Here is a 15566-nt window from a genome sequence, read left to right on the forward strand (position 1 = left end):
CTCTGTAATGGCAATGAGATCATGGCCCTGCGACCGCACACACATCTCTAGTTCTTCCTGTTTGTTCCCCATGCTGCGTGCATTGGTGTACAGGCATTTCAGAGAGGTGATCAAGCATGCAGGTTTCCCAGCAGGGGTAAAAGAGGGTCCTCCATAGCCACATCCCATGCGCACTTCCCTGGCTGCATTCACCTGCTGGAGGCATCCCGACTTGAGCAGTCTTTTGCCAGCTACCCTGGCACTATAACTCTCCCCTTCCCCCATCTTTCCTAGTTTAAAGCCCTCCTTACCAGGTTGGCCAACCTGTTGGCAAAGACCCGCGTGCCCCACCTCGTGAGGTGGATCCCATCCCTCGCCATCAGTTGTCGATCTTCAAACAGGGTCCCATGGTCATAGAAACCAAAACCCTGTTGCCAACACCAGCGGCGCAGCCAGTCATTAACTTGGGAAGTATGTCTCCTCCTCCTCTCATCCATCCCCCTCACTGGCAGGATTGAGAAGATGACCTGGGCTCCCAGACCCTTGACCACCATCCCCAGAGCTCTGAAATCCAGCTTGATGGTCTCCAGTTTGCCCTTGGTGTCATTGGCGCCCACATGGAAGAGCAGCAGTGGGTAATAGTCCGAAGCATGGATGAGCCTAGGCAGTCTTTGCATGACATCTCTCACACGAGCCCCCGGCAGGCCACAAACCTCTCTAGACATGAGGTCAGGTCTGCAGATAGATGCCTCCGTCCCCTGCAGCAGGGAGTCCCCCACAACAATCACCCGCCGCTTCTTCCGGGTGTTCCGGCAAGGCACAGGGTCTGTTGTCCCAGGTACTCCCCTTGCAGCCATGCCCATCTCCTCCTCATCCTGGAGGGCACTAAACCTGTTCTTCAGCTGCAAGTCTTCGGGAGGAGTAGGAGCCTTTCTCCTCCCACGAGCACCGACCAGTTTCCAGCCTTCTTCTACAATGTTATAATCTACCATTTCACATGGCACAGAGCCCACTGGCAACTCCACTGCTGCAGGGGGTTGGGACTCCCGAAGCTGCACAGTCTCCAAAAATACCCTGTCTATCTCTTGCTCCGCTTCTCAGATGCTGCGCAGCCTACTGACCTCCTCCTGTAACTCCCTTACCTGACGACACAGCTCGTCAACAGCAGCACACCTCCTGCAGGAGAGCTGACTGCCAGCCCAGGCCTCCCGGAGAGGCCCCAAGCACTCCCTGCAGCCTGAGACCTGTAGGGCTGCATCTACTGTCAGAGGGTCGGTCTGGGTCCCAGCCTCTGACACAGCGACTCCAACAGCCACTGGGGAATGCGCTCTGCAGCGTGTCACAACCATACTTGAGGAAATGTACACCACAGAGATCAGAAATGAAGGTTCCTTCATGCACCCTGCTGCAAACTGCTGCACAAACTGCTGCATCTGTTCACTGCCTCTGGGAGCTGCACTCTAGGCCTGGCTCTTATATAGGCCTCTCCCTAGCACTGGCTAAGAGGGTGCTTGACCCGCCCTAATCAAGGGCCACCGGGATCAAAGGCCCCAACTCCCTCTGGTCAGGGGCAACCAAGAGGTCGTTAGCAGCAGCCACTCCTAGCTAGAGCTTTTCCCACGACCTTTTCCCATATAGGTCAGCAGTCTCTGAAGTGCTCGCTGTTCTTTGAGATAGGGTAGTAGTATCACCAGGACTTTGCAGGAAGGAAAACCGAGGCACTTAGTATTTTGCTCGTGATCACAGAAGAAGTACGTAGCAGCTAGGGTACAGGCAGCCAGGAGCTAATGGCAGGGAGGATGGACTATGCAGCTGTGGCAATGTTACACAATAGGGAAACATGTACGCTGCATGAAGTGGGCTGCTGTAGCTTCATTGAACCTCCCCCAGTAAATCCTTGGCTGTGTTTTAATGCTACAAATAGCACCTAGCTGGATTTCCCTCACTCTCTGCTTTGTGTCATCCTTCTCCTCAAAAATTGAAGTGGTCTGGAGGTTCAGTTCAGTTAGGCAGGCAAACATTTAAGGACTAGATTCCCAAAAGTAATTGTGGGCCCAACAGGGTTGGGACTGAGTTGCCTAAACATGAAGTCTATGGACAGGTAGCTTATGATATCTCAGCTGACATACAGCTTCTACTCCAGAAAGACAGGAATATCCAGTAGGTCCTATCCCATTTTGTCCACACTTGCATGGATGGCAGAGAGGTTGGATGCCTGAGCCTTTTGAAACCAACCCTTGAATGTTTTTTTGGAGCATGGCCAAGATATCTGAACATCCTGGCTCAGCAAAGCTGAGCTGGAGTTTGACAGACCTCCAACTTCCCTGTCCACAAATGCATTTTTCTGGCAGAAACCAGACATGCAGAGGAGACAGACATAAAATAATAATCATCACATCTTCAAAACATGTTTGAGCTGCTTCCAGGTAAAATTTTTGTCTAGAAATTCTGTGACCAGGAGGAAATTTGGTACTCAGAGTGATAGTAGTAGAAATATCCAGACCAGTTTCCTGTCTGTAATGTTCAACCAAGTGAAAATGTGTTTGTTGTAATATTATCACTGCCTACTTAATTAGGCTGCCATGATCTCTGTCACTTTTATCCTGTAAATATACAAATGGCCTCCTCCCTGCTCCAGCAAGAAACAGAAAATGATTCACTGCAGACAAGCATTGTAGCTCTCAAAGTAGTCAGTAGCTTTTTCCCAGGACTTCTGAAATGCCCATTCATTTGGGGGAAGATACACCGAACACAAAGATATGACAGAAGGAAAGCAGTCTTTATAATTGTTTTTTATTCCTATTAATTTCTACTATACTTAAAAACAAAAAAGCCCCAAACTCGTTACTGATTCAGGCACCAGCAATATCCACCAGCAAGTTAACTACATTGCTGACTACAGCTACAAAATGTGTCTTTCTGGTGCTTTAAAGTGAAATCACACCTCAAACTGAGACTTCTAGGTCATATGCACACATTCAGAAAGGATGTGGTTTTCCTGTTCTCTAGGTTATGAAGCGGAGCTGCACCAAAATGACTCTGAGAAAGCTTGCTGTGTAGTGCCAGCTGTAAGAAGCTTCACGATTATTCTTCACAAACAGATGAAACCCACTGTTTTAGTCATCTGAACTGCTGCTAGCCTGCTGAGAAGGCTAGACTCAGGCCTAACTTGCATGCCGAACACAGCAGACTGACATTTTGGGAGTATTGCTGGGTCTGGTAGTACTGGGAGAATTAACTACTGGGTTACTTTCTAAGCCTTGTTCACACTGACTCTTTGGGTGCTATGGAGTTTTAACTACATAGCCAAAAGAAGACAATAACTAGAAGGGCAGAATGACAAATGGGGACATGCAGTGCAATGATTCTGGCTCAAGTACTTAGTACAGCTGGCCCTTACTTTTTACTTTGGCTCTTACTCATGCTGAAAGCACCTCTGTGATAAATCTTGACTCTTTCATCCTCTGCAGCATGTACCCATCAAGGCTTTGCATCCTGGCCTGACTCCATAGCCACAAAGCTGCACTATACAAGGAATCCTTATATAGCACCTTTTTGCCTGCTAAACATCTGCTAAGGCTTTGGAGGCCTATTCTGAACCCTCAGACCTTGGAGTCTGCAAAGGTCCTCATTGTGCTCATGGGTGCTAGTTTCTGTAACCAATTCTCAATCAGTTAAGAGAGACTTAGCCAAACTCGCCAGGAGTATAGAAGAAATGTATGTGAGGACACCTGCTCCTTACATTGAATGATGGGGAAAATCTGATGCAGTGGTTCCTTTGAAGCTTCTTCCAAATGGCCTACATGTTTCTAGAAACACAGGGCCAGCTAAGCAGCAACCTGCCGGGTCACTGAAGAAGCTGCCTTCATTTGCTGAAACCAATCCTGCCAATTGCCATAACATAGAAAAGCAGATTATCTTTCATTTTGGCTAGCAGGCAGTCATGGTTTTTAACCAGTGCATTTGTATCTCCAGGGAGGGAGACAACTCTTTCTCCCCTGCTGGGACCTCAGCAGTCCCATGGGTCTTTAGGCCTGAGGACCAAAGGTTCTCTGTTCTACTTCCTGATAGATTTGCTAATAAACTGAGAAGAAAAAGGGGTCACCACATTAATGACATTTCTCCATTCACTGGCAAGCAGAGGACACCCTTTGTGCTAGGCACCAAGGACAGCCCTGATAAGACTAGATGTGCATAGCTGTGCAACTAAACCATCTGCATTTGCCCTGGGAGCATTTGCTGCACACATCACTGTAGGCCAGAGGGTGAATGTCTTGCTAATGCTACTTGGTAAATCTGCAACTGCATCACAGTTGACAGAACTGGAAGTGCTGAAGATACTCAGCAAGGAGTTCTTTACTGCTAGCACTGAAATCATGCTGCTATCTTTCTTCTCCTTTAGAGAACAAAAAAATTAGCTTTTTAATAGAGAAATCTAAAAAGCTCTCAAAATCATGGTTTAAAACTGTTATGAAGAGAAGCTTTAGGGAAATATTTGCCCAGTAAATTAGTAAACTGATCTTTCAGGAAAAGCTCTCAAGAAAAATTTCATAACTCCCAGACCCCAACCCCATAATGAAAAAAAATGAAATCAATGACACCTCCCTAAAACTACCATCTGACTCCAAATCAGGACAGTGTTTCAAAGAAAAGTTTATATTAAAATAAACTAGACTGATCGTGTGTATTAAATTTTAATTATCTTCTGGATCCATTCCATTTATGCTGAATCAGTTTCTTTTTATTCAAATGGAAATGTTCAGAGCATAATCATCATACAAAGGGTTGGGTTCTTTGGCCCATAAATCTGGTCTGAGTATGAAACAAGGGTTTCACCATGATTTGTTTTTGGGCTTGGCTTTCATCTGGGATTTTGGTGAGACACAGAGCTATCTCAAAATGTCTTTCAATCTGAACAGCCCATTGTTGTCTTGGTAGGGCTGGAAACTATCTGTGATGAGTTAAAGAGGCAATAATTGCTGGTAGACCATGGATATCTTCTCACCTTTCTAACAGAAGGTAATGCTTTACATATAGAAGACACTATAGCAAAATTCAACCCATCTTGAAGAAAAAGAAGACATATAAGTGTGGGACTTGCTTTGGTGCAGGCCCTTTGAAAATTTCTGCGCAAGCACAGGGCTAGTTCAGGGGGTGTTTGGACTAACCCGCTTAAAGGAACTAGATACATTCTCCAGCTCTTTCTTTATTCAGACTTAGCCCCAGATCTGCTGAAATGTTCGTAACATTCAACACAGGAAAGTCTCTAATAAAAGCTTGCATTGTTTGAATTTTCACAGTGCATCTCCCTGAACTTCCTACAGCAAAATGGAATATTTATATCTAATATTATAATTGCAGCCCTGTTCTGCAACTGCTTAGCTTCTTCCTGGCATAGTGAAAGAACTTCAAGTGAGCTTCCACTAATGGGAGGGTCTTGTGATCAATGTGCCAGGGCCCCAGTTCAACAGCTAGGCAATCTGCTACAGTAGCATGCGAGCTTTTCTTTTCTCTCTAATATAACTCTCTAAGTTCAAAGAATACCATATACAGAAGAAAATGTCCTGATCTTTCCATCAAGCCAGCAACATTCTTCTATTTTTACACTTTAGTAAGTTGTCTGAACAGTTTGGAGCTTACCTGCTCCTAATCCTACTTACATTTAGCTATGTTCTGTTCCACTAATTATATCATTTATTCAACATTGAACAAGGACTACCAGTGGAACTGGATGCTCTTTCCCTTGAATTAGCACTCTCAGGATCTGTTCTCAGGTCTTTTCTGTCTCTCAATATTTTCTGAACACTGCTAAATTTCAAATTGTTCTTACCAGTCTGGCATTTAAACAACTAACTGGTGATTAGTATACTTTATTAAAACTTTCTTTAGGAGGGGATTTTGCTTCATGTGCGAAGTACCATAACTGATTTCAATGATGCTACTAATCAGTTAAGGTGTTTTCAGTAAGAGTAACAACATCTTGGATTCTTTACCTTCTGAAAAGGACTCCTGCTTCCGTAATCTCATTTCTAATTAATAATGAATATTAAAATGTCTGCATGCATACAAATCATATCCACATGAAAAGATAGTAATTTTACAGTTTAGCATATTTACAGCTATTATGGTAAAACATTTCTGTACTGTTTAAAGTCAATGAAGGTACCTTAACACAGTCAGTGAATATTGAATATTTGCAGGCTTCATTCAAAACACTGGTCTTTCCTATCTTTACTCATGCTGGGTAATATCCTTCGTCTTAAATTGCCTATCTTATTTTAAAAGTCCAATTGAAAAGTAAGTATCTATTCTTGGGGAGAAAGAATAACCAAGTCTGACCATGTCTTCACACATCTATTTCTCATTTTATGTCATATTACATTGATTATTGAAAGGTTTAGTTGGGGATTCCAACTTGAAAGATAATCTCTTGAGTAAGGAAGAGATATGACTAAGAATTCTTGTTTTTTTTCAGCAACAACCTCTAAAACTTGATTTAGCTGAAATATGAATAAAGCACCACTCAGTGCCAAGTGCAGACTGAAGGGTAAGCCTAAACATTTCAGGCTTGTGCCTCATTTTAGTGCAAATTTTACTAGTTCTACCGATTTGGATGAATCTACACACATTTCCACTAACCAAGGATTTGGCCTTTAGAAATGGCCGTGTGAAATGGCCTCTACTTTCACAGTACTCATGACTGACTATACATTCTTTTGAACTGGATTAAGGCAGTGTCATTCTACTAGATTGCAACCGATACCAGACCTCTAGTGCACCCTGCTTCCCACCCTTCAATGCCTCTACTTAGAAATTCAAGCAAAAGTCCTTCTCTTTCTCTTCCCTGCTACTTCCATTTAGATATTTGGTTTCTGCAATTGTTGCTAATCCTGTGCAAAAGGACAAAACTCAGATGGAGCTCACACAGGTGTTTCAAGTCAGAAGCTGTCTCTAGTCCTTGATGGGATGGGATGTGCTTCCAGGTGGCTACTGAGGAAAATTTGTCCCTCCTCCCCCTTTCTGAATGTTTCCATCATTCTAGTCCAGCATTTGAAAAGCAGTAAACTGATACAGGGAAGTTTAACCTGATCCCCTTCTGAGTGGCAGAACAAAGACAGCTGACCATTTTCCCTCTGTAGGTTTTCTTAAAGCAAAGGATTTGTTTGATGCAAGTCACTGTTCCTTACCTTGTCATGCTTCTGCAAAAAAATTGTTGCTTGCAATTCACCTAGCAAAAATAATATTAAGGAACTTGAGAATTTCCTTTTGCTTCTGTAGGTTTTTTTTATAATAGTAAGCCTTGAATTCTCCTGGGATATGAGCCACTCATATCCAAGTGGTATATAGTTTAAGGAATATATCTACATTGTGCTGTTTCTCTATGCAGATTTATAAATGGCTGTCATTTTAGGACACCAAGCTTTTTAATCTTAGATGTCTTTGGTTATTTTTATATGAGCCAAATCAACCTTACAGAAATTAATTATTTCCAACTTCACTAATGAAGGAAGCCTTTAAGACAATGGAGAATAATACTTTATTCTTTTTGCTCCAAGCTGTACCTAAGAATATTGTATTATCTATGAATACTCTCCTCTTACATTAAAATGTGGGCAAATGGAATTAGGAAACAGCAATTTTTGGCATTCACATAGCTCCTTATGAAAGCCTAGTTAGTGACTGCATTTTGGTATATGAAATCAAATGAACATCCTAACTTGAGGATAATGACACAATGGCAAATGAGTTTTGTATATTCAAAATCAGGACCAGCCATTAAATAACTGATCTATACACTGCAGGTAATGATATTGAGGCAGATTGAAAAAACGTATTTTTCTCCATGAAACTGTCTAAATTTTGCTGGCAGAGATTTTAAAGCAAAACCAGGTGACCTTTCTTTCAATGCAATTATTTAGTTTCTGGAGAAGGAAACAACAAAAGATCTGCATATTTTGGGGGTATTTCCCCTCTCCCTCATTTCTCTCATTTTTCTCTCATGCACAAAAGGAGAGGGGAACTGTGGGTTTTCTAAGTCTGAGGAAGCACTCCATGTACTCCCTGTAAAAAGTTTACAGACGTTTGTGTTAAAAAAAATTTTTATTCCCTTTTTCGTGTGGGCTTTTTAAAGTATTTTCCACCATTTTTGAATGAGAGAGGAAAAAAAACCTATAATAGCTGGGCTTCCCCTCTTTCCTTTTCTTTAACATCCTACACTCTTTCAGAAAACTAAGCTCATGATCTACTGCTACCTCTTCCAGGTACTGTTTAGACTGCTAGCACCATTTATTCCTCTAGGCCAATCTTTTTACAAGCATTTCCATCACTGCAAATACCATCCACTAGAACATTAAAGCTTCATGTTTGTTACTCATTATAGCTTTGGTTACAGCTGAAGCAGTTTATAAACTCAGATTAGCAAAACAAGACTAAGTATCTGTCCCACTACCTAGCAAAACGGTTCTTGAACTCTCTCAGATAGGGCTGTAAAGGACCTATCCTTCTTGTGGATAAGACCTCATGAAAAATCCAGGCTGCAATAAAAGAGGTAGTTAGCAGGATTTGGGGGACACCATAAAAGCTGAAATTCATCCACAGAAATGCAATAAAGTGTTCTTAAATACTTGTTTCTCCTGGAATATACTGCATATAGCCTGAGCTCCTGAAAGGGGATGAGAAGTTTCTCAGATGGCTGATAAGAACTGAGCTAATCATGATTTTTCTCCTGAGAGGAGACATGAATGAGTCTTCTGTCTTTACTAGGATACTTATTTTCATGAAACATGTCAGCACAATCTCTTTGAAGCCTCTGCACCTCTGTCAGATTTTTTGGGAGTGGGAATTGTGCAATGGACTGAAAAGTTATCAGAGAGGGGATAGCCAGATACACACATACACACACACACAGAGTGTTATCCCTTAAGCTTTCATTTCCTTAGGAAACCAAGCACACACACAGACAGACATTTTGTAGATCAATTTAAGAATCATTTTGGCAAATTTACCAAACTATACTAATTCCCAAAGTGCTATTTTGTCCTGCTGCAGATTTACATAGGTAGTGTTTGTAGCTGACTTGGGACTGAGGAAGTAAGTGCAAGGGAATTCGGGTGGCTGCTCTAATGCTTTCAACATACACATTATTGCAAATCCCTACTTCTCTACACGTTAACCTGACTTAATGGGTTTGGTAGTGCTTTTGCATAACTTCTATTTGTGCAGCTGAAAATCTCTCTTCTTCCTGCGTAATCAAGTTCTGATCATTAAAATCAGAACCCAACAAAAATGGTCATCATTTAACAATCATCCATTATCAAAAATTTTCACATGTTGTTTCCTCTTCCACCCATAGATAACTAAGAATGTAATTTAGGTACTTTTTGGCTGACAGTTAATACACATTCATTGTATAGTTTGCGTCTGTATTCAGATAGTTTAAATCTCAGCTTGATTACTTTTATGTGCTTTCTTTTGTGTAAGGAAATGAGGGTCGGTCTTTTCCATCAGTTTGTCAAGAACAAGCTCTTTCCTCTGTTGCACTGTGCTGCTGGCTTACGTAACAGTATTTATACTGTGAGGTAGAATAGCTAATGTTTAGTTAATGTTTAGTTCCTTGGATCCTTCCAGAAAGTGAGATGTGCAGTTCATCAGCTATTCACTAAGATAACATTATGAAATAATGTATTTTTTTTTTTGCCAGAGAGCAGACAAAATGACAGCTCTCCCTGTGCTCTGGTATGTTATTGTGGTGGGCTCCTTTGAAAGTTTTGTCAGCTTAAGTAAAACAAATACCCTACTCATTTGCCTTAGCTTACAAAATAACAACTAGCCATTTACTGTTGTTGTAGGGAACCATAATTATTATCAATTACTAACTATGCAAACTTTTTGTGTATACCCAATGGATTTAGACCTATTTTCATTCCAGTCTAATTAGAAAACTACATGGTAATCTCCAGCCCCGGGCTTTTCCTACCCACCCTTGAGTGACTGCTCAACTTATCTCTTCAAAATAAACAAAGAGCTGCCACTTCCACAACAAAGCTCCAGACGGAGGCCCCGTACACAGTGACATAGCATTGAGAGTTGTCTTTTTTAGCTATTCCTCTTTATTTTGCTTTTCAGAATTGTCTACTAGCTAGTAGCTTCACTGGAAAGATTTAACTTTGAAATTCAATTTTAGCATTTCTAAATCAAGTTAATATTTTCTTTCATATATTGTGGGAGAGGAAGAAATCAGATAAATTTGAAGCAAAGATTAGTTAGTTGACTATAAGGCAAAAGAGAAATTCTAGGAGTATCAAGTGCTGAAACAGGTATTTGAATGAGGCTAGGGACAAGCATCTCTTGCAGGCTTTCCAGAGCATGCATGATAAACATCTATGGGGGTTAACCTAGGGATATCTGTCCCAGTTTAGGTGTGGGAGCAGACTGAAATAAGTCCATCTAACAAGACAGTGAGAGAACCCCCGCTAGAATAACCTAATGGCTCAGGCAGTCTCCTGGGAACTGGGGAACCCAGCTTGAAGCACCTGCTTCACTTCAGGCAAAGAAAAGGTTTGAACTCTCACTTCCTGCGTCCCGGAAATAAGCTTTAGCCATTGGGCCCTTTGACAAAAGTGAGGCATAGTCCTCACAGCCTCCTTTGCACCTGTCTTTTGCCGGGGTTCATGAACAGGCCTGCTATAGGACCAGTATTTAAGGTGCAGTAGGCACCAAACAGCTTGGAGCTGAATGGCTGAAAGAGAAAAGGAGGTTCAGGACCTCCAGGCTGAGGTCTGGGTTCCGAGAACGTAAATTTTAGGCTCTGTGCAGAACATAGCAATTAGGTACCTAAATCACCCACATAAATCTCGTCCCAGCAAACTGGGGTATCTGTTTTCTACTTACAGTTTAGAGAAGAATGCAAACAAACCACTTTACCCAAAGAAAATAACTCATTGCACAAACAACATTATTTCTGTCAGGAAGAGGAAAGGATCCCACATGTCAGAGGATGGTCACGTCACCTAACATGCAGCTGGGCAGTGTTTGATACCACAGCAATGATGGTTCTGTGAGAATCTGGACAGTTTCAAATAGTTCTTCGGCAAGATTCAGCAGGGTGCAGATAGGCTTATACAACCTGATATGCACCAGCATATGTGGGGCATGACATGCATTTTGCTCGCCCATGGATGTGCTTTTTGACTGTGGGAGAAGCCAGTACCACTTGTATCCATTTAAGAGGTTAAGTAGCCTGTCTCAGGCAAAACACTGGGCTCTATTTCTCTGCATCATGTTAATTTTTCCTTTCACAGAGGCTTTAGGACCGCAGGAGAGCTGTTTGTGCAAATTACCAAGCATATCAATGGTATGTGCATTCCAAGGACTCATAACTCAGGCAGATAAAAAAAAAAAAAACCCAACAAATCGTTCAAAGGAACTTGTTTAGGGTGGTTTCCTTGACATATTTCAGCTCTCTGTCTCCAGCTATTCAGGCTGTCTAAAATAAATCACTGTCTTTTTTCTCTCTCTCTTTTTTTTTTGGGGGGGGGGAATAATAGGGAAAGTGTGATCAGTTTACTTGTTTTGGCTTGTTTTTATATCCTCTTTTTCATTTCCAAGACAAACCCGTGACTGCTTTTGTTGACAGCTCCATCCTATGACCGAACATGCAAAAAGTTTTAAATGTGGTTAAGGTAGTATGTTAACTGGGAAAAGTCAAATAGCTTAACTGTCTTATCCACCACAGGAATATAATATATGCTATTTATTTGAACCAGGACTCACATATTAACAAACATTAATGAGCAGTCAGATGCATTTCCCCTTTTGAAAGCTAAAACTTTCATCCTACATTGGAAGGATGCTCAGTCCAGAATCCTCTTAGGTGGCCTCATCCCAGACCGTGGTGAGTCCATATGAAATAACCAGTTTTGTATTTTTGCCAAAGCTGAATATATTTCCCTTTGAAGTACTGTTGGTGAGGAGCATGTTTTATGATGCATAGTGTTAACATCAGTTCAAAATTTTAACTCCGTTTTTGTATTAAAACAAGAAATCCTGTCCATGAGTGACTGAGAACAGTTTTTTAACTACAGGCTGCAACTATTTTTCCTCCCAAGGCTTCTTAAATGAAATAAAGGCACTGGCTGGGATCAAGAGACTAAAAGGATGTTTCTGAGCAAAAAGGCAGGTGGAATAAGCTTGGCATGTCACCAAGTTGCACTGAACTTGACAAATGAAATTTCATTAAAATTGCAGGGGCAGTTGTGAAACTGGCAATAAATAACTGTCTCCCCAGAGTCTCACACTTTTTCCAGAGACTATTTTCTCTTTGGACTCCATCCTGCCAGCAAGAAGATTTTAAAAGACAAAAACAGAACTAAGTGTTAGAGTTAGAAGTTAGTAGATAATAAAGGTCAAATGCATTTTTTCCAGAAGCTACTGGAATTTCTGCCATTATTTTTTCTTTTCTTCCTCCCTTGCTCTTTCTCTCACAGTTGTTACTGCTAGTGGGTCCAAGCCAAGGCCATGAATCTAGACAAAGTCAAGGATGGCTCCAGAGCTAAATTTTGTAGCTGATCATTTTCTCTGCAGTGAACCACAGCAAAACCCAAGATCCCTGTGACCTTGCACTCTGAAAAGGTTTGGAGCTATTTCAGACCTGGACCTGAACTTCATGGCTGATGGCCCTTTCTAGTCATCAGCCTTCAATAATTCAAAATATAAACTAAATGCACATTGTAATTCATCCCACCAAACCACATCTGTGCATGAAGCTACTTTTGCTCTCTCAGGACATTACAAAATTGTGAAGTATCTCTCTTCTTGGCTGTTACTGAGCAAAAAAAAAAAAAAAAAAAAAGGCGTTATTTATCTTGCTTCTTGCTGCTTCTGGAAGAAACTTTTTCTGCTCCTTCTAGCTTGGGCCTGGAAGACACTTCCATTTCCAAACAGGAGGCCCTATTGTGAATGTTTATCTTTTCAGTAAGGATTAGCTATTGAATTTACTCTTCTGTACCACCCCTTTATTCCTCAGCCAAAATGTGGCCTGAGGGGGCCTGACAATGCAGCTCCTATTACTTCGAAGCCAAGATGGGAGATTCAGTGATGGGTCCACAGTGCGGGAACACAGGTTTCCTGCACAGAGTCTGCTGCTGGGGAGTGATCAAGACTGGCTCAATGGAGCACCTAAAACTCTTTTCACAGGAAAGTCCCCCAATTACTGAGTCTGTACCTTACAAATGGTACTCTGAAGGACACCTGCTTCTGAAAACATATGTACCTGCCTCTGTTTCTCCTTGTTGTCAGCTGCAATTTTTATCATGCTTATTCTGTAAGTGAATTGGGCTTCTTCCCCAGAGAGCAAGAAAAGAACTAGCTTTTGTTGATAGCAGGTAAAACTGGATGAATGAAAGACTTATTTTTACAGTACACAAGCAGTGTCTCCAAATAGACACGAGCTGGAAAAGGAGGTGCCCTCGGACTCATCTTCTATTTTTCTTTTTGAAAACATTATCTTGAGATCATGTAGTTCATGCTAAATTCATACCTGCTGCAGTCAAAAGGGCAAAACTGGAATTTTGGCTCCATAGTTTAGCTGACTCTGCTAATTTGCTGGGAAACAAGTCATGCATATCACATGCTTCAGCAGATAAAATCAGCAGTAGTCTACTACCTACTCTCATCAAGCCTTATTCCACTCATCACTGATATAAATGGAAGTCATTACATTGATTTTTTATGGGAGCAGGATTTAGGTTATAGAGAGAATAGAGCCACAGTCTTTGCTTTTACAAGTTTCCTAAAACCATAAATGCTTGCAGAGCTAATAAAGAGTATATTTCCAGTTTAGATGAAGTTGGAGGACTGAATTCCTAGGTACAATTTTTGTTTTTTAGAACCTTAATTAGAACTTTCAAGAATCATTGATAACTCTGATGTTTTGCTACTGCTTTCAGTATAAAGTAATCCTAGTTGACCTTCCACAATATTGTTAATTCCCTTTTAATTAGCCTTTTTCCCAAAATGTGCCATGCCAGCAGATGATTAATACAATAATGTCACTGTATTTGCCGCTGCTTCTTTATCCCTCCTCTACAGATGGATTTTTTATTTTTTGAAGCCCGATGAAGTTTTAGGTCACTATCATCATCTGTAAAATCTGTTCTCATCTTTAGAAAGTCTAGCCACATGTTTTTTGGAAATCTAAAATTAAAACTTGCAGACGATATTGCACAAAACAACACACATACACAATGCTGCCAGCAGTCCTGCTGCTTAAGAACAAAACTATCTCTCTGTACTCATCAAATCTGAATTTACAAGTAGATCATAATGCTATTGAACAAGCCAACAAATGCCATACCACTGTACAAGCTCACATAGGAAGCAGTGCTAACATATTTGCTAATGGTACCAAATTGTGGAGCTTGTGACATCAGATACAGTTTTTATTCTTGAGAAATAAGAATTTGTTTATGTTGTTTGTTATTTAAAAACAATACAATTTGATCTGATTTGGGGTTGCCAGTCGGATGCCAGATTAAAATGTAACACAACATTAGGATGGGCCAGCAGAATATTAAAATATTAGTCTGTGTCAGGCATTAACTATATGAGCTACTATCAATGGCACTAAGGAAAGCCTTTTGTAGCTGGACTCAGTAACTCTGAAAACATTTTCCCTGAACCTTCGTGTTTGGGAAAAAGGGTAAAGAACTAGTTTAGTGGACTTTTGCTGCCTCTAGTCTTTGTGAATCTGTGACTCCATGGATGGTCATGGGAAGTGAAGATGGCAAGAGTGAGAGCTTGGTCACCAAGAGATTGGTCACATGGAACCTGGGAAGTCTGGAAAGGGGATCTATGAAACCACTTCAGTCGTGTTATCTATCTGAGTGGCAGTCTGAGTACCAGGAAGTATTTGATGGCTTTATGGTAGGCATGGGTAAGAAACCACTAGAAGTGCTATAAATTTTCAGATTAAAGGCATGAACTGGTCAGTAACCAGTGCAGGTTAGGGACAAACTTTCCCTTTGGGTAAACTACTGAGTTATTTGTGCCTTAGCAAAGCAGATATTTTTATATCAAAACCAGCATGCTGGATTGGATGGACAATTAGTTGGACCAAGCGTGGTGATTCCTGTGTACTCCAGCTATCAGACGGGGTAGAAAAGCTCCGTCAGATGATGAAAACACACTGAAAAAAATATCTGGCTGTAAATTCTTGCAATAGCTGTATGCACACTGTTTTGTTTAGTGCTCAGAATCAGGTCCTACAAGATACTAGCAGTGCTGTCATTTGCTGAAGTCCTTCTATACTGAGGATACCCCATACCTTGCAGAATGGTATCCAGGGCTGAGATTCAGGAAGGCATCTGCCGCCTGAATAGCAACAGGAAAAGTCAGAGAACCAGGAAAAATGACAGCAAAGAAATCTGAGAGACAGACTCCAGAGAAGACTTCAGAAGTGGTATTTTGTACTGTTTCCCACTACATTCTGGGAGCCAGCAATGATTTCTGAAGATATTTGCTAGATAGAACACCCACTGCTTGTTTTAATTAGCTTGGTCTCATTTTTAATAGGCACCAGCTGAAAATTC

This window comes from Apteryx mantelli, chromosome 2 (assembly GCF_036417845.1).
Source record: "Apteryx mantelli isolate bAptMan1 chromosome 2, bAptMan1.hap1, whole genome shotgun sequence".
NCBI lineage: Eukaryota > Metazoa > Chordata > Aves > Apterygiformes > Apterygidae > Apteryx > Apteryx mantelli.